The sequence below is a fragment of the Bubalus bubalis genome, chromosome 3 (assembly GCF_019923935.1).
Source record: "Bubalus bubalis isolate 160015118507 breed Murrah chromosome 3, NDDB_SH_1, whole genome shotgun sequence".
NCBI classification, from domain to species: Eukaryota; Metazoa; Chordata; class Mammalia; order Artiodactyla; family Bovidae; genus Bubalus; species Bubalus bubalis.
The window spans coordinates 138,411,921-138,438,668 of record NC_059159.1 but is presented as its reverse complement, the minus strand read 5'-3'; the positions used below and the strand labels follow the sequence as shown (position 1 = coordinate 138,438,668).

The 26,748-nt window shown below is 39.6% G+C and overlaps 1 protein-coding gene across 8 annotated transcripts in view; it reads left to right on the top strand.

The window, feature by feature from the left end:
- Positions 1-273: 273 nt before the first annotated feature.
- Positions 274-26,748, top strand: part of FRMD3 (FERM domain containing 3) — a 380,275-nt gene continuing 353,800 nt past the window's right edge. Inside the window, exons 1-3 of one of the 8 annotated variants that reach the window (XM_044940220.2) lie at positions 461-621; positions 1,240-1,354; positions 5,222-5,333. The gene's annotated coding sequence lies outside the window, so the exon portion shown is untranslated. The other 7 variants (XM_044940218.2, XM_044940219.2, XM_044940221.2 and 4 more) reach the window with 7 other exon arrangements.

The window sequence follows — 26,748 nt, the reverse complement described above, 5'->3', positions numbered from 1 at the left end:
TGTTATTCACGAACTTGGAGTCAGCTGTGTTCAATTTGAGCTTGAGCTGGTTAAGACTGGTTGGGATCCACGATGCAGCAACTGGGCATGTGCTTGGGTGTACTTGTGATGTCATAGGGCCCAAAACTCAACCCTCAGAATGTGCTAACACATCGTTTTCTGAACATGTGTCAGGTGGGGAAGCTTGCAGCTTAGTGGCTCTTGCCATGATTATCTCACCTTTTTCTTATTTCCAATCACCTTTCCCCAATGCTCACTAGGACTCAGGTTTATCCTGTAAGTATCCTGAGCCCCTGGCCTTCTGGGAAGTGGATTTGAGATTTGGTCTCCTGTCTGTTGCTTGGCTGCCTTGGAATAATAAACCCTTTCTCTGCTGCAGACCTTGGCGTCTCAGCATCTGCCTTGCTGCAAGCTGGGGAAACACCTGGTTCAGTAAGACCTCTGCCTCTTGTTGGGTTCTCTGGGAACTCAGGCCTTCCTCCTGGGCTGCTTGTGTTGCTGTATTCAAGGAACCACCCCGCTCCTCCTGGCTGGGCGATGTCTCCATTTTGTATAGAGTGAGTCTGACCACTGGCTGCCTTGTGGATTTCTGATTCATTCGCATCCCTTCTTTATCTGTGGGTAAGAGTGCTGCCCGTCCTCCAAATGAAAAAGTAAACCTTTCCAGGGATTTTATTGTGGTTCTAGTTTAAGAAACCTTGGATAAACACAAGAATCCAAATGCTTTATTCTTGTTCCCAGGAAGCCCTTATCTTTCAGTGTCTATGAAGTCTTCATTTATTTAATTCAGTTCAATAATAGAAGTTCTGATATAATGGTAACAGCTAATGCTACCTGCCAGGGATCTTACTTGTACTTGTATCGCATTATTTCACAGACCAGAAAACTGACATATAGAAAGGTTAAGTAATTTCCTGAAGTTACACAGCCAATAAACAGCAGAGTCCTAAGCTTGTGTTCTGGGAGAACCACTGGCCATCCCTTCTGTTGCCTTTTGAGAGAAATTGGAAGAGTTATGGCATAATTCTGAAAGCAAAGTGAAACTCACTTGAAATCTACCAAGACACTGGTTCTGAGAAATGGTAACTTTCTAGCCTCTTTCCTGTATCCCATCCCTGTTGGTTAGTGTTAGGAAGAACAGCACTAGGGTATTTCTGTTATCTCATCTCTCACCTTCCCTCAAGGTGATGCCTTGAGGTATCTGTATCAAGAGCTCAACCCCCTCCCTCTTGCTCTCAGCTGGCTGATCTTATCAGCACTGAAGTGTCAGCTGAAACCACGGAGGCCGGAGGCGGTCACACCCAAGAGGCAGGGATCTGTGGGAGAATTACAGACCTGGATGAACCCTGTGTAGGTAGGATGTGTTTCTTCAGAAAGGAAAGTTGTGTCTTAAGTCATCTCGGATCTAACTTTCCCTCTCAACTTGCCCTTCTCTGTCCATGTTTTTCTCTGGTTAGAAAACAAATCTATATTTTCCATTATAGTAAGTAATGATTTCCTGAAGGAAACCAGTCCTGAATATTCATTGGTAGGACTGATGTTGAAGCTGAAACTCAAATACTTTGGTCACCTGATGCTAAGAGCTGACTCATTTGAAAGGACCCTGATGCTGGGAAAGATTGAAGGTGGGAGGAGACGGTGAGATGGTTGGATGGCATCACCGACTCAATGGACATGAGGTTGAGTAAACTCCGGGAGTTGGTGAGGGACAGGGAGGCCTGGTGTGATGCAGTCCGTGCAGTTGCAAAGAGTTGGACACAGCTAAGTGACTGACAAATAGTAATAACATGAGAAGCTTCAAAGTCCCCTCTATTATACATATTATGGAATACACACACAAACAGCAGTCTGAATATACTCTTTCCCCCAAGGATTCAAGGAGGAAGCCCATTTCCTCTTGTAAAGAGTCCCATGCCTTCCACAGGAAGCTCCTCTGTTCAAGTGACCTCGAGCAATGCCCCGCTTCCCCTCCCGCCTTAGGGGAAAACAGATACCCTAAGGCAGAGACTTATTCTGACTTTTCTGTGTCAGATTCTCCTGGAGGGCATGTCAAAATACAGATTGTTGGGCCCCCTATCCCAGATTTACTGATCTGGCTGGTGTGGGGTCTGAGAATTTCCATTCATAGAAGGCTTTCAGGTGATGCTGCTGATCCAGGGACCAGCTGCCCTGTGGTCTCCAGCCATTCAGGCATTCCAGGGAGACCAAGGAATACTCCAAGTGTCACCCAACTTTGGGGACTCTCTCCATCAGCTTTCTTCTTCCTTCTGTCAGAGGGGAAGGGAGGAAGAGGTGCCAGGATGAGAATTTTCAAGTGTCTTTTTAAAGACTTTGCTACTTGAAGTTACTGGGATTGGGTGGGTGTGTGTGTGTGTGTGTGGGTGGTCTCTCAGTCATGTCCAGCTGGGACTGTAGCCTGCCAGGTTCCTCTGTCCATAGAATTCTCCAGGCGAGAATACTGGAGTGGGTAGCCATTCCCTTCTCCAGGGGATCTTCCCAACCCAGGGATTGAACTTGGATTCCCGCATTGCAGGCAGATTCTTTACTATCTGAGCCAACTGCAGGCCCCAAACTTTCCTTCCTTTTGTTTATATTTTAACAGTACCACTGTATGGAGAAATCGCTGTGTTGGATCTGTTTTATACAACAATGTCAAGTTAGTAATTTACTGGGATCCTAATGCTCTTCTAGAAGCTCAGGGAGAGCAGCAAATCTTTGCTGTTTTTGCTTGATTAAAAAAATTTTCCCAAAGTGAAATATGTTCACTGTAAAAAATTTAAGTGGTATGGACTTGTGTAGAGCATAAAATGGAAGTCTCTAGAAGTCTCTCTTTTCTTTCCCAAGTCATCCAATGATAAGGTGTTTCCTTTTGGACTTGTCTTTGAGCACATATTCAGGACATACACCTGGCTGGTTTCCGACTACAGGGCTGTACTAATATTACTACTAAGATATTGAAATGCTTCTGTGAGCACCGGTAAACAGCCTCTGTCTGAGCCCCTCTGAGTTCCCTGCCTTCCAGGTTTCACACTGCAGGGCACAGTTTAAATTGGAGTTGTTTTTTGTTTTATTGAAGTAAAACATATTAGTCTCAGATGTACACCGTAGTGATTCAGTATTTTTATACATTGCGAAGTGGTCACCATAATCAGTCAACATTTGTCCCCATGCAGAGTAATTGCAATATTGTTGACTATATTTTGGGCTGAAATATTACATCCCTGCGACTTGTTTTTATACTGAAAGTTTGTACCTCTTGGTCCTTTTCGCTTATTTCACCCGCCTTTCTTCCCTCTGGCAACCACCAGTTTATTCTCTATAAGTTTGATTCTGTTTTGTTACATTTGTTTATTTTGTTTTTCAGATTTCACATAAAAGTTAAATCATATGATACTAGTTTTTCTCTGTCTTATTTCACTTAGCAAGGAGCCCTCAAAGTCACCCATGTGGTCATAAAAGGCTGAATAATATTCCATTGTATGTATGCACCACATCTTTATGTATCTTTATCTACTGAGGGACATTCAGGTTGCTTCCATATCTTGGCTATTGTAAAAAATGCTTCAGTAAGCATGGAGGTGCATAAGTCTTTTTGAATTAATGTTTTCATTTCTTTGGATAAATACCCAGAAGTGAAATTGCTGGATTGTATGGTAGACCTATTTTTAATTTTTTTGAGTAGCCTTCCTGCTGTTTTCCTTAGTTCAGTTCAGTTGTTCAGTTGTGTCTGACTCTTTGCGACCCCATGGACTGCAGTACGCCAGGCACTCTTGTCCATCGCCAACTCCCGGAATTTACTCAAACTCATGTCCATTGAGTCAGTAATGCCATCCAGCCATCTCATCCTCTGTCGTCCCCTTCTCCTCCTGCCTTCAATCTTTCCCAGCATCAGGGTCTTTTCAAATAAGTCAGCTCTTCGCTTCAGGTGGCCTAAGTATTGGAGTTTCAGCTTCAGCATCAGTCCTTCCAATGAATAGTCAGGACTGATTTCCTTTAGGATGGACTGGTTGGATCTCCTTGCAGTCCATAGTGGCTGCACAAATGTTAACATTCCCACCAACAATGAAATTGGAGTTCTTTGTGAGCTCTGGTCAAAGGAAATCTGGTTGGGTGGCCACAGCATGTCCAGTGGATTCAGTGACACAATTTAAGTTATTCCTTGAGAAAAATGATAAAAATGTGCTTTCCTTCTGGCCAAAATATAGCAGAAATATGTCCAGTACTGTGGGAAAATTGGGGAAAACAAGCTTTTGCATTTTAAGATTGCTGCTAGCATTGCTCTACTACTCCCTCTGGTGACAGGGATGGAACCTAGCTGGTTTTGTGTTTAGGAGAATCAGGTGTGAGGAGGGTGATTAAGTTCTTAGGGCTGAAGTTTTCCAAAGTGGACTTTAGCCATCATTTTTTTTTTTTTTTTTGAGGAGAATAATCTGAGCAAAGTAAATTTTTACAGGTAAAAGTTTGTGTGCAGAAAAGGCAGTAAAAATAGAATAATTTCATTGAAATGAATTCTCAAAAATAGAGGAAATTTGAATGTCACAGGATTATTTCAGATGAAAATAATTGCTGTTAATTACTGTTGGTTCTGGAAATAAGTCAAGGGTCAGGAAGAATTCTAATATTACCTGAAAAGGACTTAATATTTACTGGAGTAATTTCAATTTTAAAAACACATTGCTTTCTTATGAGTGAGATATATTCCACATTCAAAACTTCTGTGGACAAAATGACTACGGGCTTTCCTACCTCAATTGCAGATTCTCCTGTTATTAGAGATTGATTTCTGGGTCTGTTTGAGAAGTTTCCTCAGCTCCTTCACTAATTGCTGCTGCTAAGTCGCTTCAGCCGTGTCGGACTCTGTGTGACCCCATAGACGGCAGCCCACCAGGCTCCTCTGTCCCTGGGATTCTCCAGGCAAGAACACTGGAGTGGGTTGCCATTTCCTTCTCCAATGCGTGAAAGTGAAAAGTGAAAGTGAAGTAGCTCAGTTGTGTCACTAATTGCACTTGATCTTAATTCTAAGTCACAAAAGGAGCTTAAGTTTGAGAACTGACTCACTGTTACTGAAATTAATGTTCGGAACCTTTCCAAATACTACCAATTCTGGGGAATTGAAATGAAAATATAGCATCTCACCAATATTTCATTCTACTACTTAATTCACATTAAGCTTATAATCAAGGACATGTGAGTAACTTTCATTATGGTTTCCTTTGTTTAGGTTAAGGGAGTCCACTGTAGAGAGAGCTTTGTCCCTCATCCGAGATTGTAATCAGAGCACACTGTTATATGTGGAAGTTGGTGATATTGGGGATGTTCCAGTGTAAAAGGAGGTAACATTTTTCTATCTTAAAATTTTAAAATGAAAATACTACTGTTTATAGCAATATCCAAATACAACAAGTTCCCTAATTAGGTGATTTTAAGAGAAAATAAACTCTGTGATATCACTTTAGCTAAATTTAAGATTGGAAGTTTTCTTTTAAAAAAATTTTTTTATTGAATTATAGTTGATTTACAATGTTGTGTTAGTTTCAAGGGTAAAGCAAAGTGATTCAGTTATATATTCAGTTATATATATTCTTTTTCAGATTCTTTTCCATTATAGGTTAAGATATTGAGTATGGTTCCCTGTGCTTATACAGTAGGTCCTTGTTTGTCTATTTTATATGTAGTAGTGTGTATATGTTAATCCCAAATTCCTAATTTATCTGTCTCCCCTGCTTTCCCCTTTGTAACCATTAATCTCTTTCATCATTTGGTAACTCTGTGTTTAATCTGCCAAACTGTATCCCAAAGTGGCTGTATCATTTTACATTCCCATTAACAGTGTATGGGAGTTTCATTTACTTTACATCCTTGTCAATACTTCGTGTTATCTGTCTGTCTGATTATAAGCATCCTGTTGCTGCTGCTAAGTCGCTTCAGTCGTGTCCGACTCTGTGCGACCCCATAGACGGCAGCCCACCTGGCTCCACCGTCCTTGGGATTCTCCAGGCAAGAACACTGGAGTGGGTTGCCATTTCCTTCTCCAATGCATGAAAGTGAAAAATGAAAGTGAAGTCGATCAGTCGTGTCCGACTCTTAGCGACCCCATGGACTGCAGCCCACCAGGCTCCTCCATCCATGGGATTCTCCAGGCAAGAGTACTGGAGTGGGGTGCCATTGCCTTCTCCGATAAGCATCCTAGTGAGTGTGAAATGCTATACAGTTGTGATTTTGATTTACATTTGCCTAATGATTAGTGATGTTGGGCATTTTTTCATGTGCTAATTGGCCAGTTGTATACCTTTGAAGATCTGTGTAGTTACCTTATTTTTCCTGCACCATTATGTATTGGGTAGGGGTTGGTTACATTGATCATTTTTCTACTAGTTGCAAAATCAGGAAGAAACATATCTGGGCCAGGTTGGGAATTTACTAAAGAAATAATAGATATTACCTAAAGATCTTGAATGAAGAACAGTGACTCTGGGAAATCTCTCAGTGCAGTAGCTGGGTGTGACTTTGCCATTGGGGAGATGACAGTTGTATGTTAGGTAAGGTCATTTTTAGAATTTTATGTGCATTAGAAGAGTGTATGTGCTAGGTAGAAAAGGCAAGGGCTGATATCTACTGAGATGACAGCCCTGCTAATTTTGAGAACGGTGTCTTCCTTTCATCCACATGCTTACAGTGGTGGGACTCCCAACAGGATGTTTTGAAAATATAACGCAACGCTTTGGCCACTTTTGATCGATTCAGAGGTGTCCATATGGTCCCAACTTGGCCAAAATTTCTTGAGGAATGAAGGCAAAGCAGAATAGAGATGACAGACAGACGGATGAGTTGTGCTGTGTTCAGGTCTCTTCCTCCAGCTTACGCCCAGGGTCCTGCTGTCTAGTGTCCTTCGGTTCTGTGATCCAGTCCTTCAATCAGATCATCCTTTTCGGTTTAGTCAATTTTAGTAGATAGCAACTACTACTGTATAGTATTTGTTTGTAATATTCTACAACTAAGAGAATATTAACTAATGTTGTCTGTTACCGAGACTGACATCCTATTTGCCACATAGTTTTAGTATAATGACTTTATTATATCGATATCATTCTTAGCCTCTATGCTTCTTAAGTAAAAGACTATTATAATTCCTCCTTCCCTTCTTCCTTCTTTTTCGCATCCTTCTTTTTTTTTTTTTTTTTGTATTCTTGGAGCCTAGCACAGTGTCCAACATCAGTAGACACTCAATAAATGTTTAATAACCTGAATAGAACATCAGATAAAAGAAAAGTAAGAAATTCCCTCCAAATCCTGCCATTAAGTGAATCAAACAGTTTTACTTTTCCCTGGACTTAGATTTTGTCCATATCATTTTAAGTCTAATCCCAGAACAGACTCAATTTTGTACACTACTCTTCTCCCCAATAACAATATGTCATAAACATGTTTTCATGATGTTCACAGTCTTCCACGTTGCTATTATCATTGCTTCAATAATGGGAAAGATAAATTTAGAAAGTATTTATACTGAATATTTCATAAGGCAAAACAGAAATTGTTTTCATCACAGCCAGCAAGGCAAATCTGCCCTTCCCTTGCTGTATTGTCTTTCCTTGCAAAATCACATACCACTCAAATCCAACTCTTCTCTTACACCATGCCTGCTCCTGTACTTCTGAATGTAACTGGAGAAAAAAACCACAACCTCACTGGACAGTCTCACTGTCAGTTCCTGATTGCTTAACCCCTTGATGCTGCACAGCAGTAATTCCATATTTTTTGAATCTATTCACAGTCCTATTCTCCTAAATTATTTTATTCTTTTATTTTCAACCTCTAACATGGTCTCCCCCAACCACTGTGTGAGCTGATGACCTTTCTGTTTCATAGAGATACAAGAGGCAATCAGAAGAGAACTTACAAGACGCAACTACCATCTCTTTTAGCTGTCTCCATATGTGCCAATATGCTTTACTTCTTCTGTTATTATGAATGAAGTAAACAAGTTCCTCTTTAAGGCTAGCTCTTTCTTGGCACTTATTCTACACTCTCTTACCAACTCAAGGATTTTGCTTCAGCAATTCCCTACCATCCTTCCCACCCTTCACTATAAGGTAAGCAGACACTTACTAGTTTTGTTTATGCTGTATGCTGAGCGTCTAGAGGAGTGAGTGACCAACAGTAGCTATTTAGTAAATGTTTGTCCCACACTGCATGAGTGAGTGGAGGTTGGTGGAGGAGAAGGGAGTTAGCCTGAACCAACTTGCTGGACAGAAACTCATGCTGAAAAATCTGGTGAGAACTTGAAAAACACCCCAGAAACTCTGTGAAAATGAAGGTGTAGTCACTCAGTCATGTCCTACTCTTTGCGACCCCATGGACTGTAGCCTGCCAAGCTCCTCTGTCCATGGAATTCTCCAGGTAAGAATACTGGAGTGGGTACCTACCCTTAAACATTGGAGTTTTCAGAAACTAGTGTTTCAGAGAATTTTAGCTTCTGTGTTGAAATGTTTTCAACTCAACACAAAATAACTGAAATAAAAAACTAGCATGGAAAATTCTCAAGTGATTTCACCCTCAGATGACCAGGTCAGAAAACCTGAGAGCTAAATTGAGAAAATTGGGAATGGAAATGGCAGCATCAAATGGCAGTTTTCCTTCTTCGATTTGAGTCTCGCAGCCGGACAGAGGAAGGAACCGCTGCAGACTTCTGAAGATGGGCTGGACATGACGCAGCATGCTCTCACCTCAGCCCCCAGGACAGGTGGATGCCTGTGGAGAGGTCCAAGCTCTTCAGAGTGGTTTGAAAGAAAGTCTATTTATCCAAAAAATCACCTACCAAAGGAGAGAGAGCTCCCCGAGTGTTACTGAAGTCTCTCAGCCCATCTAAGATAAACATGCTTGATAAAAAGATGGCATGAGTCTTTTTTAAAATTAGCATTAACTACCTACTTGTTTTTTTGGTACAGTTCCATATCTGAACACTTGGCAGCTCCTCAGTCTACCTTCAGAGAGTCTCTGGAACACTCAGGCTAGAATGTTTGTGACCAAGTCCTCCCTTTTCTTAGACTATTATCTTTGCACACAAAAAAGGCTATCTGGACAACTTCAAGAAAACAAAACTGGTTGTATAATCCTACTGCATATTGTCTTGACTGTTTGTATTTTCTAATACTGTGTCACTTATGCTCTTTTGATTTTTTCATATAGCATAATTTAAAATACACTCAGGTATATTTCTGCATAATCCTTATAATTGTTATGTCAGTAGCTGTACTAGATTCTCCAGAATTAATACATTGCCATTTCCATATTTTTGAATAGTTGGACTGTTTATCATAAATAATGCTTTAGCACTCCTACTTAGGAGCCTCTATTCCTCTCACAAATGGAGTATGCAGAACTGGCTCTATGCATCAGCTGAATAACTGGTGGTTTCTTTGGTGTGAAATGAGACCAGATCCCAGATTTCTCTATTAGCCTGCTATATTGCCTAAAATCCCCATCATTAGTGAAAGTCAGGTCAAGGCTTACACTTCAGTTTAAGTGCATGTTAATTTTACTTGGCAGGATGACAAACATGTCACTATCACCCATCACATCCATATCACTCACTAATGTATTAGATTGACCTGACATTCACCAGTCAGATGTGAAAGGAATGGACTGGGGACAACTGGAGTTTGGTCTAGAGTCTGGACAGTATCTGTGCAGGGACTAAGTGTTTTAGACCCAGGAACCCTGTGGCTGGGGAGGAAGCCCTGGGAGAGGAAGAGTCCTGCTCTAGGGGTGGGCGTCCCCATGCTGAAATCAGCTTTATTACACTTCACCTCTGGGTCACATGTTCCTCCAGCTCTCGTTCTTCCTCATGGTCCTATTGTGAAACCGTAGCATGTACTTTCAATAGTTCAAAGTGACGTTTACATCAATAGAAGACTTGAACACTAGGCACTTTTGTATCTGCTCGTGATGACTGTGCACAGCGAGGCCCAGTGAACCCTAAAGGGTTGGGCATGCTGCCGCTGTGACGGGCAGTGGTCTCTGCCCTTCACTTCCATTTCAGAAATAGCATCAGCCATCTCCAGAATATTTCAGCAGAATAAGGGAGAAAGGAAGGCCCCTGGAACGGTTGAGTACATGATAAAATCTCCTTCTTCTTGGGAGATGGGGCCTTGATGAACAAATTCACACTGTGGTTACATGGGGAAAATTAAGTTAAATATCTGCGGCATCAACAACCTGATGACCAGCCAGCTCCAACTGGGCAAAGGCCTTCAGCCTAATGCAGAACATGTTTCTAACATCTTCTGCCTCTGCTTTTGAGGGGATTATTTATCAACTTTGCTCAGTACCCCCAAGTTGGCCGGCCTGCTCCACCTTGATGTTGAAGCTGTGCCTCTTAAATTCTCCAAGCCAGGCTTCAGCAATACCTGAATTGTGAACTTCCAGACACTCAAGCTGGTTTTAGAAAAGGCAGAGGAACCAGAGATCAAATTGCCAACATCTGCTGGATCACTGAAAAAGCAAGAGAGTTCCAGAAAAACATTTATTTCTGCTTTATTGACTATGCCAAAGCCTTTGACTGTGTGGATCACATAAACTGTGGAAAATTCTGAAAGAGATGGGAATACCAGACCACCTGACCTGCCTCTTGAGAAACCTATATGCAGGTCAGGAAGCAACAGTTAGAACTGGACATGGAATAACAGACTGGTTCCAAATAGGAAAAGGAGTACGTCAAGGCTGTATATTGTCACCCTGCTTATTTAACTTATATGCAGAGTAAATCATGAGAAACGCTGGGCTGGATGAAGCACAAGCTGGAATCAAGACTGCTGGGAGAAATATCAATAACCTCAGATATGCAGATTACACCACCCTTATGGCAGAAAGTGAAGAAGAACTAAAGAGCCTCTTGATGAAAGTGAAAGAGGAGAGTGTAAAAGTTGGCTTAAAGCTCAACATTCAGAAAACAAAGATCATGGCATCTGGTCCCATCACTTCATGGCAAATAGGTGGGGAAACAGTGGAAACAGTGGCTGACTATTTTTGGGGGCTCCAAAATCACTGCAGCTGGTGACTGCAGCCATGAAATTAAAAGATGCTTACTCCTTGGAAGGAAAGTTATGACCAACCTAGACAGCATATTAAAAAGCAGAGACATTACTTTGCCAACAAAGGTCCGTCTAGCCAAGGCTATGGTTTTTCCAGTAGTCATGTATGGATGTGAGAATTGGACTATAAAGAAAGCTGAGCACCAAAGAACTGATGCTTTTGAACTGTGGTGTTGGAGAAGACTCTTGAGAGTCCCTTAAACTGCAAGGAGATCCAACCAGTCCATCCTGAAGGAGATCAGCCCTGGGTGTTCATTGGAACAACTGATGCTGAAGCTGAAACTCCAATCCTTTGGTCACCTGATGTGAAGAGCTGACTCATTTGAAAAGACCCTGATGCTGGGAAAGATTGAGGGCGGGAGGAGAAGGGGATGACAGAGGATGAGATGGTTGGATGGCATCACCAACACAATGGACATGGGTTTAGGTGGACTCTGGGAGTTGGTGATGGACAGGGAGGCCTGGCATGCTGCGGTTCATGGGGTCGCAAAGAGTTGGAAACTACTGAGTGACTGAACTGAAACTGAAACTTGTTAAAAAGCTGATAGTCAACTTTGCTGTTATCCTGGGTTTTCTCTTTGAGTTAAGTGGATTTTCTTTATGTGGGGTTTTTTGGCCAGCAGTCAGAGATATCTGATGACTGAAGTGATGTGTGTGTGTGACTCAGTTGTGTCAAACTCTGTAAAACCTCATGGACTGTAGCCCATCAGGCTCCTCTGTCCAAGGTGTTTTCCAGGCAAGAATACTGGAGTGGGTTGCCATTCCCTCCTTCAGGGGATCTTCCTGATCCAAGGATCAAAACTGGGTCTCCCACATTGCAGGAAGATTCTTTAACCATCTGAGAAATGATGGCTCTTTAAAAAAATATTTATTTGGCTGTACCAGGTCTTAGTTGTAGCATGTAGGGTCTAGTTCCCTAATCAGGGATTGAACCTGGGCTAAGAGCCATTGGACCATCAGCAAAGTCCCTGAAGTGTTGGCTCTTGAGAACAAAGAATGGGTGTATTTCTTTCTCTACAAATGGCCTGATACCTGCCAGTTCAGCATAGACCAACCCACAGGAAGCTTTGGATAATGAAAGCAGGGATGTACTTTTTTTGGAATATCAGATTTCTGGTACTTAGTTTTGGAAATCAGCCCTTGTTTTCACCTACTGCTCTCAGTTGGGCTTTTGTATCAAGCTGCCAGGTTTTAGACAATCTGGTTGTGATGGGAGACTTTGAAGTCATGCAGATGTGCAAGTAGAAGAGGTGGAGACCTGGCCCTTACAATGGTTGCTTTCCCCAGACCATCCAGAGCCTGGCACTTATAGGGATTTAGAAAATTCCTCCCTTCTTCTTTCCCTTTCTTCCTACTTATTTGGAGTAGAATAGAAGAGGAATATTTAGGCAGAAAGTGGACATAGTTTTATACAGCAGTGGAGGTTATTTAAAAAAAAAGTTAAGGACTTCCTTGGTGGTCCAGTGGTTAAGAATCTGCCTGCCAATACAGGGGACATGGGTTATGATCCCTGATCTGGAAACTAAGATCTCACATGCTGCAGAGCAACTAAACCCGTGCACCACAAGTACTAAGCTCACGTGCTCGAGTCCGCAAGCTGAAACTACGGAAGTCTGTGCTCGTGTTACAAGGGAAGTCACCACAATGAGAAGCTCATGCAGTGCAACTAGAGAGTAACCCCTGCTTGCTGCAACTAGAGAAAAGACTGCACATCAGCAAAGACCCAGGTTAGCCAAAACTAAAATAAGTTAAAAAAATACAACACATTAGATGAATTGCCAGTGTTCTCAGTAGGTCAGTCAATGACTCTTTGCTTATGGTCTCCACTGTTGATGTGAGTGCTGTACTTCTAGATACTCATGGACTGCCTCAGTCAGACTCAGCCTCAAGACTCCTGAAGGGATAGATGGACAGAGACCTGAACATGCCTTTCTAACTGGCAACAGCCTTTAAATATTTAAATATCATGACAATGACTCTAAAGCTGTTAAAGACTAAGGAACTGTTTCTGGTGATGAAGTTTCATCAGAGGTGGACTCACTGAGTTGGTACAGGAAAGTAGGAATACCATCAGGTGACTGATTTTAAATACACGAGTCAGAATGTATACAGAAAATAAGTTCTTGTTTGGATATTCTTAGTCCAATAAAATGCTGCCAGTGAAAGTGCTTGGAAGACCCTCGCACACTTTGGAGCAGGATGATGTTTGAGAGGTGGACTAGTCTCCCGAGCCCCGTGCCACTTCATTTGTTCTTTAGCAGAAATCAGAGAAAAGAAGCCTCCTTCCTGGCTTTGCCTTTAGAAAACCCATGCCCTCTGTGACCTGGAGAAGACTGGGGCACAGCTAATATGCTGGGAAGCCATGGAGAGGCCCTTACCTAGACTCACTGGGGTGGGTGGTTGAGCTGCTGAGAGGGTAGATGGCCAATGGAGCTGGAGGGAGGCATTTTCCCTCAGGGGCCACCGGGAGCTGCACTGTGGCCTTGGTTTGAGCACCGAGGAACCAGCTGGGATCCCAGGCAGTGCTCACCCTTGCGTGAACATCCTTCACCATCTGAGCCAGGGGCTGGGATAACTCAGCTTTCATCAGGGTCTGTGGAACTGTTAATTTCACGATCACCAGAACTTAACTCAGAGGCTGTGCAGCAGGACTCTCACACTGTGAGGACAGCCCCCTGTCCCTCTCTCAGGGCACCTGTTGGACCCAAGAGAAGTGCATGGAGTCTTAGACACCCAGCAGGTGGGGGTGAGATGAAGGGAAAGTTCCTCAAACTCTCCTGGAAAGTGGAGAGGTTGGGCAGGGGGACAACTTGGGAGGCCTTCAGGTGGGACAGTGGTTAACCCAACCTCGTTACGCCAGAAAAGGTCCTGGTTGGGTGGTAGAGGGCCTGGGTCTTTTTAACAATGAATTTATTATTATTATTTTGTTTTACTATTGGAGTATAATTGCATTACAATATTGTGTCAGCTTTGCTGTATAACAATGTGAGTCAGCTATATGTATACATATATCCCTCCTTCTCGAGCCTTCCTCCCAACACTTTTCCCGCATCCCATCCCTCTAGGTCATCACCGAGCGCCAGGCTGAGCTCCCTTGCTGTACAGAGCTTCCCACTAGCTATCTACTTTACACATGGTAGTGCATGTATATAAATGCTGTCCTCTCAAATCATCCCACCCTCCCCTTCTCTTCTGTGTCCACATTTCTAGGGCCTGGATTTTAATCACAGCTCTGCTTGTAAGTCACCATGTAATCTTGGGCACAATACTACCTTTCTTTGAGTCTCAGTTTCCATGTTGTATGTGTACATCTCTTCAGTCTCTCATTTGAAATTTTTAAAAAAGTTAATATTTATTTCAGAGAAGGCAATGGCACCCCACTCCAGTACTCTTGCTTGGAAAATCCCATGGATGGAGGAGCCTGTTAGGCTGCAATCCATGGGGTCGCTAAGAGTCCGACAAGACTGAGCAACTTCACTTTCACTCTTCACTTTCATGTAGTGGAGAAGGAAATGGCAACCCACTCCAGTATTCTTGCCTGGAGAATCCCAGGGACGGGGGAGCCTGGTGGGCTGCCGTCTATGGGGTTGCACGGAGTCGGACACGACTGAAGTGACTTAGCAATAGCAATAATATTTATTTACTGTTCACGTCTCACTTGTTCAGCAAACATTTATTGAGCACCATTCATAGATGAAACCCTCTGCTGGGCACTGGATATACACGCAGACATGACTCTGTCCTCAGGGAGCTTCCATCACAGAGCTGGAAGATGAGGAGGCATAAGCTTTTGGTCTCTAAGCTTCTGCCAACCTGACATTCTATAATTCTATTATTACTGCAAGTTTTACATTGATGTCTTGCCTCCCCCTTCCCCAAAGGGTAAAATCCTTCTTTCACAGAGCCTGTGGTTCAGCGGCAGCAAATTCTTGCCCTAAGGGATTGGTTTCAATAGCTGGAAATGGCTAAAGGTCATGTGGAGCCAGGTGCAGTGGAAAAGGCAGCTAAGCCTAGAAAAGAACCAAGTTCCAGGTGTCCTGGCAGGGGAGTCTTAGGACCTTGTATTTATTTCTGGTTAGAGTCACCTTGAACACCGCTTTGAATGCCCGGTGGTGGTCTGTCCAGGGATGTGGTTTTGTTAAGCTTTCAAGTCGTTTCCCCAGAGCACACTTGCTGATGCCGGACTGAGCACCTCCCAGCTGCTTGTGGGCAGCCTCTGTCCATGAGGTCACTGCGGTGACCTACTTTGTCACCAGCTTCTGTCTCTCTGCCTTTGCCACAGATAGTACGATTTCATCTCCTCTCTCCCCCAGCATCCTTCAGAGATTGACAACCAATTCAAGTAGTAAAGGATGACGCATCTCTGAACGTACTCATCATAAATGCTAATTATGTGCCCACGCTCATCTCAGTTTATAAATACTTTTATATCTTTTGGGCAAAGAAGACTTGAATTGAAGAAGTTGCTGTGATTCCTTTGGTATTTCATAAATATCTAGTCAGATATTCATAGTGTTCACTTGCATATCTCACACCTTCTCTAGACTGGGAGCACTTGATTCCATACACACCTTTATTCCTTTATTCTCCAAACAAATAATAGTTACCTGGTAACAAGCAGTGTGATAGCCTGGGATGATGCGTAAGACCTGATCCTGTCTCTTAAAGCTTATGATACTGGAGATGGAATGGGCATGTAACACGATTACTTGTGATGCCACATAGTAAGTACAGATAGAGGAGTATATGAGCAACAGTGGAAGCACAGAGGAAAAGAGGGCAGCCTGGGTTTTTCTTTGTGGTAGATTGCGTTCTTCTTTGCATAAATACACTCTGTTCTCTGTGGCAAGGGTTATATTGGGTTGGCCTGAAAGTTTGGGTTTTTCCATAAGGTGTTATAGAAAATTTCAAATGAACTTTTTGGTCAACCCAATACTTAACATACTATTGTTATTCTACTTCTCTCTGTTACTGTCAGGCTTGGCTATGGAACTTATTTGGCTGATTGAATGATATATGTATCATTTTGAGTCACAAGCTGTAACATCAGGCATGTGAGCTGTCATATACTTTCATTTTACTCTTTGCCATGATAACTAGCTAATATTCCAGATTGTTCTATCAGCCTGGGTCCTGGAGTGGAGCTGACATGTGATGGTTACAGAGTAAGCAAGAAATAAATTGGCTAAAGTCATTGAGATTTTAGGGTCATTTGTTACTGCAGCATAACCTAGTAAATTCTCACTGATAAACTTTTATTTGTCTTTGTACCCTGGTGTCTGGTGCATACTAACTGCTCCATAAAAGTTTTTTGAATGAATGAAGAGTTGAAAGGTCAGATAGGCTTGAAGGAGAGAGTAACTAAGGGAGGTTCAGTGCAATCCGGAAGGCCTTATGTAAAGAAATTCCACTGGGGCTTGGCCATGATGAGTGTCATAAACTTCTTGATGAACTGGACAGGAAAGGCTCACAACACTATTGTCTCTTAAAGTCTTCTGTTAGATTGCTATGTCACAAGCAAGATTTGGAAGCTCACTGATTATTCAGAAAATAAGTCATAATGTGTGTGCTTAGTCACTCAGTTGTGTTTGACTCTTTGTGATCCCATGGACTGTAGGCTGCCAGGCTCCTCTGTCCATGGAATTCTCCAGGCCAGAATACTAGAGTGCATAGCCATTCCCTCCTCCAAGGTATCTTCCCAACCCAGGGATCAAACCCAGGTCTCCCACATTGCAGGAGGATTGTTTACCATCTGAGCCACCAGGAAAGCCCCATAAGTGATAATAAAAGAAAACTATTATCCTTTAATATAATATTATTTCTAAAATATATGGGCTTCTCAGGTGGTGCTAGTGGTAAAGAATCCACCTGCTAGTGCAGAAGACACAAGAGACACAGGTTTGATCCCTGAGTCGAGAAGATCTCCTGTAGCAGGAAATGGCACCCCACTCCAGTATTCTTGCCTGGAAAATTCCATGGGCAGAAAAGCCTGGTAGGCTATAGTCCATGGGGCTGCAGAGAGTTGGACATGATTGAACAACTGAGCACAGCACAGCAGCATTTGCATATTATTATTATATTCTTTTATTAGGGTAGCTCATAAAATCATTGGGGTGGGGGATGTGGGATAGAGAAGCAGAATTGGGGCTAAATCTTTTAGGAGTAACACCTCAGAACTTCCCAGAGAAGGCAGTGTCTCCCAACTTCATTAATAAGGGTAAAACAGTGGCTGTAACAACAATGCTCAATAAACTGTGGTTTAAAGACTGTGGATTACTCTTCTTCCATCTAATAGTTCCACGGGGAGCAGTCTAGGTTGGTGGTCATCTAGGGACCCAGAATATTTCCAGGTCATTGTCCCATTATTGCTTAGGGAATTTTCATCATATGGGTTATCAAAGCTGAGTGACTTCCATATCTGAGTCCTTGCCATTGGGAAACGAGAAGAGGAAGCATACTCACGGTCTTGCCCAGATCTGAAAGTGATATCTAACACTTCTGCTTTCAATTTTTTTGGTAAGAAGTTTGTCACATGCCTGTACTTAACTGCAAGGTACATATAACATAATGAGGCAGCCACGTGTCCAGCAACAGAACTATTAGTATGTGTGTTAGATAACAATCATAGCAATAATGCTGTGTAACAAACCCTTCCTAAACCTGGTGGCTTTAAACCACAAGTATTTATTCTCATTCTCAAAAAATTTGCTCATTGGTTACTGTTCAGTTGACCTAAGCTGAGCTGGGTGGGAAGGCTCTGATTAAGGCTACAGGTTGGCTGGACATGGTTTCAGGCTGTGGGTTGGGTTCAGGCCTGTTTCTCATATGTTTGTTCTGGCACCCAGGCAGAAAGTGCAGTGTCTCTTTGGGACATATTCTTCTCATAAGAGAAGGGCACAAGAGTGCATAGGAATGTTTGATGCCTCTGGAGACTCAGTGCAAAATGCCACATGGTCACTTTTACTCACATTCCATTTACTGAAGCAAGTCACATGACCAAGCTCAACATCAATAGTGTAGGGAAAATATTCCGCCTACTCTGTTGGGAGATGCTGCCAGCTCAAATAGCAAAGGTGTAGATGTGTAATTCTAATACAGGGAGTATATGAATAATTGAGAACAATAATTCAACCTACACCCAATGAGTTAAGGGGAGAGTAGTATATTTTGGTTGAAATATAGAAATCTCCGCCATACCTTTTTCATTTCTTGGTAGTCATAGAATTTGTATAGTACACCAGGATGAACTGGAAGGAATTTGAGGCCATCTATGTTGGACTTGGTGGAAAAATTCAGTATATACTTATAACAAGATAGATAAAATATAAAAATATTAGGGAAGATAGTAAATATTAATGAGTATTAAACTTCTAAATAAAATATTTTCAATTTTTAATGAGAAACGTGGGTATCCTTATGTGAACCTAATTATTTTATTGAGGTATAATTTATGTATGAAAATATATCTATTTAAAGTATATAATATATAACTGCTTATAGATATAAAATTTTATACTTGAAAAGGCTAGTTTCAAATCTTGTGGAAATTTCTTGTGATAATGGTGATAGATTTTAAATAATAGATTGGGCCATGTGAAATGGCCAGTATTAGGTTATTTTTGGCCTTCAAAAAGTGCCAGTTTCATGTAGTTAAACCTAATAGAACCAAACTTTGTCTAACAGAGATTTAAGAATGTAGTTAAAGCTTTTTGTCTCAGCATATACTGATGTCAGTTAATATAATTAACTTAATAATTCATTCATAACACTAGCCAAGTGTCATATGTGAACCATTTTAACTTCATCAAAGTTGGCATTTTGCTTTGAATCTATGACACTTGTTAACACACACAATACACACATATTTTACACATTTTTAAATTTAATAATTTTGCAGCTTTAATTTCATTTCAGGAAAATAAAAATGTTAGTTACTTAAGTTAGGAATATCTTTCAACAAATCTGCAAGGTGAGATTCATTTATTAAAAATTGTCACTTCAACTCAAATTCTTGACAACTCTTGCTTTGAATGCCAACACACTTTGGTATGAAAAACAGAGTGGTACTCTGATCCTGTGCTTCACTGAAAGCTGAAACCAGATGGACTCTTAAAAGCTTGTGTTTTGTTAGATTTCCCCATTTTGGTTTCATCATTCAATGTGCAATTCAGAGCTATAGACAAACATTTACATATGCGAGCTTCTCTCTGAATAAAACAACATGTGTTATTTGAAACTCAAGATTTCAGACAAAATTCATGCTTTATAAGGCCTTTACATCTTTCTGACACTGCAGCAAAATCATGAGTGCACAACACTTGCAATGTTTCCATCATATTTCATGTTAAAGAGTCTTCATTTATTACCTCAAATAATTCATCTGCAGTAGTTGATTTGGCACTTTGCTTATGGAACAAATAGTTATCCTCCAAGCATTTCTTTCTGGGCCTTATAATTAGCACTATTAGCTGACACAGTTATTGATATCTGTAGTTATATCAATCAATTGATAAACTTCTGAATTAGCATGATTTCTCCATTATATGTATCATCTGATGGGGGACTCTTCTGTTCCCTTTACTTTTGGTGGTCCCAGTTAGGTTTTGGACAGTTCCCATGCAGGCAGATAACATTTTGCTTTTATGTGAGGCATTTAAGGTTTAACTACTAATTACATGACTTTGGTTTCAGCATTCTGATATTGTTATCAATCTCATAAAATAATTTTATTTCTTATTTTGAGTGTTCAGATTCTTAGAAAGGATTACATCTTTTCAGTTTAATATGTAGGAATTGACCTGAGGTGGTGATGTAGTTTTAATGGGGCCATGAAAACTTTGCTAATTGCAAATATGACATCTAAGCTGAGGATGAGGAGATTTATCAGGGCAGACAAATCCAAAGTTGAGGCATTCTTTATAAATTCATAGCTATTGACTCAAAATCATCTTTTTTTTAATGCTCTATTTTATGAATCAAATAGCTTTTAAATTTTAGTTGAAAAAATTTCATAAATAATATATATAAAATATAAATAATTATAAAACACTCAATGAAACTAGAGGTCTCTGTGGCTTCAAAAAATCTTTAGATCAACTTATTTCTAGGTCATCTTCATTCTTTAGAATATTTTAAAATAAATTATGGTGGGGGGATTCTTAGAAGATGGTAGAGTAGGAAGTACCAGGAATCTGTCTATACACCTAGGCGATAATTAAATTGGCAGAATCTGTCTAATGTAACTATTTTGGAACTTAGAAATCTATTGGAGGCTTACAACTTTCAGAGGAAGCTTGGACAGTAAATTATAAATTGTGGTTAATTTTAATCAATTACAGCTCTTAGCGTAGTAACAGCTACCCTTCCCCATCCTCTAGCTCCATGGCAGAAGACCTGAACAAAAGTTATCCCTGAAAAAACATGATGGCAGATCTCCTAGGCAAGGGCTTTAAAACAACTCTCTTAAAGATGCCCCCAAACTAATGTAAGATATGGAGAAAGTAAAGAAAATGCATGAACAAAATAAAAATATTAATTTAAAAAAACACCAAAAAGTAATTCTGGACCTGAAAAGTACAATAAATGAAATGAAAAAGTCACTAGAGAGATTCAAAGGCAGACTTGAGCAGGCAGAAGAAACAATCAGTAAACTTGAAGATAGGACAAGAGAAATTTTCTAGACTGAGAAAGAAAAAGGTTGAAGAAAAGCAAACAGAACTTAAGGGACCTGTGGGATACCATCAAGCAGACCAACATAAGCATTATGGGAGTCCCCAGAAGAAGGAGAGAGAAAGGGGCAGAGAGAATATTTGAAGAAACAATGGTGAAAAATCCCCAAATTTGATGAAAGACACGAATACAAACATCCAAGAAGTTTAAGTAAGATGAACTCAAATAAATCCATACGTTAAAACAAAGTAGTCTAAGGTCTAGTATCATTGTGACTTTAGGTTGTAACTACAAATTTAAGTTTCTACATAATTCAAGAGACTAATGCATTGAAAAGAATTATTTGTTTATGGTTTGGGGTACACAGTGTACAAAGATATACTGTGACATCAGTAATTAAAAGGGGGTGGGGACAGAGCTGTGAAGGAGCCGAGTATTTGTATACTGTTGAAATTAAACTGGTATAAATTCAAATTGGAGTTTTATAGCTCTAGAGTGTTAAATGTAATCCCCATGGTAACAACAAGGAAATAGCTATAGAATATACATAAAAGGAAATGATAAAGAATTTTAAAAATTCACAAAATTGTGAAAATTAAACAACACAGTCGTAGCTAGAGGAGCAAAGAAAAAATAACAAGGGAAATTAGAAAATACTTAGAAATGAATGCAAATGAAAACACAACATATCAAAATTTATGTGATACGCTGAAAGCAGTGGTAAGGGGGATATTTACAGTTATAAATGCTTATAGTAAAAAATGACAAAGAACACAAATCAGCAAACTAATTTTATAGCTTTAAGGACAAGAAAAAGAAGAAGCTAAGCCCAAAGTTAGAACAAGGAGAAAAATAATAAAGGTTAGCACAGAGATAATTGAAATAAAAGAAAAACAGAGAGAAAAATCAATGAAACTCAAAGTTGATTCTTTGCAAAGATCAACAAAATTGACAGAACTTTAGTTGTAGTAAGAAAAAAGAGAAGACTCAAACTATGAAAATCAGAAATGAAAGTAATTACTGATTCTAAAAATAAGGATTATAAGAAAGTACTAGGGACAATTGTATGCCCAAAATTGGATAATCTAGATAAAATGGAAAAGTTTCTAGAAATTCAAAATCTACCAAGGCTGGATCACAAAAAAATTAGAAAATCTGAATAGACTATCTGAATAGTAAGGAGATTGAGTCAGTTATCAAAATCTCTGGACAGAAAGCCTGAGTCTGATGGCTTCTCTGGTTAATTCTAACCGAACATTTAAAGAGCTGCAGCTGGTCTTTCTCAAACTTTTCCAAAAGTTGAAGAGGAGGGAACATTTCCTAAGTCATTCTGTGAGCCCAGCATTATCTTGATACTCAAACCAGAGTCACTACATGAAAACTACAAACCAATATACCTTATGAATATTGGCAAAAGTCTTCAACAAAACATTAATAAATGGAACTCAGAAGCATATTAAAAGGATTATATACCATGACCAAGCTGTATTTATTCCTGGAATGCAAGGTTGATTCAACATGAAAAGTGATAAATGTGGTACACCAAATTAACAAAATAAAAATCCATATGATCATCTCAATGGACACAGAGAATTTGACAAAGTTCAGCTTTTTCAAAGTTCATGGTAAAGACACTCAACAAACTAGGAATAGAAGGGTATTACCTCAACATAATAAAAGCCATACATGAAAACCCCCACTAAACATCATACTCAATGGTGAAAGACTAAAAGCTTTTCCTCTAAGATCACAAGAAAGGCTAGGATGCCCAGTCTTGCCACTTCTATTCAACATTGTACTGGAAGTCCTAGCCAGGGTAGTTAGGCAAGAAAAAGAAGTAAATCCACCTAAATTAGAAAGGAAGAAGCAAATTTACCTCTGTAGATAATATGATCTTATGAGTAGAAAACCCTAAAGATTTTTATAAAATCCTGTTATAAGTAATAAGTGAATTCAGTAAAGTAGCAGGATACAAGGTTAACATGCAAAACTTAGTTACATTTCTATACACAATGAACAATATGAAATGGAAATTATAAAAATTCAATTTACAATAGCACCAAAAAGAAAATACTTAGGAATTAACCAGGTGCTGCTAGTGGTAAAGAACCTGCCTGCAAATTCAGGGGGCATAAGAGACTTGGGTTCAATCCTTGGGTTGGGAAGATCCGCTGGAGAAGAGAATGGCAACTCACTCTAATATTCTTGCCTGGAGAATCCCATGGACAGAGGAACCTGGCAGGCTACAGTCCACAGGGTTGCAAAGAGTTGGACATGACTGAAGCAGCTTAGCACACAAGAAGGCAAAAGACTTGTACAGTGAAAACTATAAAACATGTTAAACATGTTTTTATTTTATTTTCCTGTGTTTATATACTAGAATATTTACTATTCTTAAGAGAGTATGTCACCCAAAGTGACCTACAGATTCAGTGCAATTCCTGTCTGAATCCTAATGATGATTTTGGTAGAAATAGAAAAACCCATCCTAAAATCCATGTAGACACTCAAGTGACCTTGAATAACCAAAGCAAACTTGAAAAAGAAGAACAAAACTGGAGAATCAACACTTGCTGACTTCAAAGCTTGCTATAAAGCCACAGCATATTACTGGCATAATAGATATAAAGACCTACAGAATAGCATAGAGAGCCTAGAAATAAACTCTTGCATATATGGTCAAATGATTTCTGACAAGGATGCCAAGACCACAGTGGGGAAAATTACAGTCTTTTCAACACATGATGCTGGGAAAAGTGGGTATGCATATGGACCAGAATTAAGTTGGACCCTTAGCTAACACCGTATACAAAAATTAACTCAAAATGAATCAAGGACCTAAGTGTATGATATAAAACAATAAAACTAGTAGAAGAAAACATCGGATGAAAACGTTATGGCATTGAATTTGGCAATTATATCTTAGATATATAAAAATTACAGGTAACAGGAAAAAATAAAAACAATTGAACTTCATAAAGATGAAAAGAACTGTGCAACAGAATAAAAAGGCAACCCACAGAATGGATGAAGATATTTGCAAATCATATATCTGATAGGGGATGAATATCCAGAATATATCAGTTTAGTCAGTTCAGTCTCTCAGTCATGTCCAACTCTGCGACCCCATGGACTGCAGCATGCCAGGCCTCCCATCCATCACCAACTCCCAGACTTTACTCAAACTCATGTCCATTGAGTCGGTGATGCCATCCAACCATCTCATCCTCTGTCGTCCCCTTCTCCTCCCACCTTCAATTGTTCCTAGCATCAGGGTCTTTTGAAATGAGTCAGTTCACATCAGGTGGCCAAAGTATTGGAGTTTCAGCTTCAGCATCAGTCCTTCTAATAAATATTCAGGACTGATTTCCTTTAGGATGGACTGGTTGGATCTCCTTGCAGTTCAAGGGACTCTCAAGAGTCTTCTCCAACACCATAGTTCAAAAGCATCAATTCTTTGGTGCTCAGCTTTCTCTATAGTCCAACTCTCACATCCATACATGACTGCTGGAAAAACCATAGCCTTGACTAGACGGACCTTTATTGGCAAAGTAATATCTCTGCTTTTTAATATGCTGTCTAGGTTGTTCATAGCTTTTCTTCCAAGGAGCAAGTGTCTTTTAATTTCATGGCTGCAGTCACCATCTGCAGTGATTTTGGAGCCCCCACCCCACCAAAAAAAAAAATATATATATATATAGAGAGAAATACTACAGAATACAAAACAACCCAATTTAAAAATGGCCATAAGACTTGATAGACATTTATCCAAAGTGACTAATACAATTATGTAAAGTTTAAAAATAAAATAAAATTAAAAAAAAAGAAAAAAAAAAAAACAAAGTGACCAATAAGCACATGAAAAGATGTTCAGCATCACTAATCATTTAGGTAAATATAAATCAAAACAACAATGTTTATACCCATTTGGATAACTACTATCAAAAAAAATAGAAAATAGCAAGTATTGGAGAGAATGTGGTGATATTGGAACACTTGTGCATTGTGGGTGGGAATATAAAATGGTACAGCCATTGTGGAAAAGAATATAGTGGTTCCTCAAAAAATTAAAATTAAAACTATCATGTGATTAAGCTATCCTGGATATATACCCAGAAGAATTGAAAGTAGGGTCTCAAAGAGATATTTATATACTTATGTTCATAGCAGTACTATTCATAGTAGCTAAAACATGGATGCAATTCAAGTGTCTATCAGTGGGTGAATGGATAAGCAAAATGTGGTATATATATAATTTAATGATATTCAGCCTTAAACACAAATTAAATTCTGTAATATGCTACAACATGGATGAACCTTAAGGACAATATTCTGAGTGAAATAAGCCAGTCACAAAAGATAAATACTGTATTATTCCACTTACAAAGTACATTGAGTTGTCAAAATCATAGAGTGGTGAGTGCTAGGAGCTGGGGGAAGGGTAAGATGAATAGGGAGTATTGTTTAATTGCATAAAATTCCCAGATGAAAAGTGTTCTGGAGATGGATAGTGGTAATATTTGCTCACCATTATGAAATACTACTGAACTGTACCCTTTAAATGGTTATGATGGTGGATTTTATGTTATCTGTATTTTACCACAATAAGAAATAACATCAAAAATTCAAAGAAATGGAGTGTGCAAAAAATAAAGTGAAAAATTGAAACTTTAATTTTCACTTAATAAAGAGAAAAAATTCTGACAAATGCACAAAATATAAATATTACTGCCTTCATATAGCATAACATATATTGAAAAATCTCCTGAAATTGCAAAGATACATTTAATGAGTAGACTTCATTAAATTATGTTTCTTCTTCTGTTTTTTTAAAAAAAATATTTATTTTAATTGGAGGCTAATTACTTTACAAGATTGTGGTGTTTTTTGCCATACATCAACATGAATCAGCCATGGGTGTACGCTTCTTCTGTTTTTAGAAATACAAAGAAATTCCAGCAATACCTGAATTTGGCTAATGCAAATTTCCAAAGCAAATAAAAAATTAAAAGCAAGAAGCAACAGTGGAAAGAATTAATGAAAATCAATAATTTAATAGCAAATATTATCAACAATGAAAAACCAAAAGTATTATGTTAATTAAAAAATTACGAAAATTAATTTAACAATAGCACTAAATATTTTATATTCATTTGAAAGGCAAAGCATCTTACTGATCAAAACCAAATTAGTTAAATTAACCACCAGATGAATATGATGATCTGACAGGCAATCAAAGGCACAGGCAGGTGCTATCCGGTGACGCCACTGCTGGGTGATCTCCTGCGACGTCAGTAATGCATGGAATTATATGTCCTCAATTACGATTTACTAAATGCAAGAATTTAATAGAAGGAGCCACATAAATGGTGTTCAAAATATTTTCAGTGGCAAGTTTTTGTTGTTGTGGGCTTAAACCATGGAAATTAGTTTTCTCACAGTCTGGAGGCTGGGAAATCCAAAATTAGGTGGTGGCCAGTTGGTTTCCTGGTGAAAGCTCGCTTCCTCTTGCAGATGGCTGCATTTTCCCTGTGCCCTCACATGGTGAAAATTGATCTATTTTTAAGTACTCTTAATTTTTTTAAGAGCACTTTTATGTTTATAGAAAAACTGTGCAGTAAGTACAAAGGGTTCCTGCATATCCTACCTCCTCCCTCCCACCCCTGCTTTCCCCTATTATTGTCATCTTGGCCTTTCCCAGAATGTCACACAGTTGGAATCATACAGTATGTAGCCTTTTCAGACTGGCTTCTTTCACTTAGCAATATGTCCTGGGTTGGCCAGTAAGTTTGCTCGGGTTTCTCCATAACATCTTATGGAAAACCCAAAGGAACTTTTTGGCCAACCAAAAGTTTGGGGTTCCTTCATGTCTTTTTGTGGCTTGATTGCTCAATTTTGAAAATTTATTTTTATTGCTGAATAGTATTCCATTGTCTGAATGTACGACAACTTATCCACCTATTGAAGGACATTTTAGATATTTCCA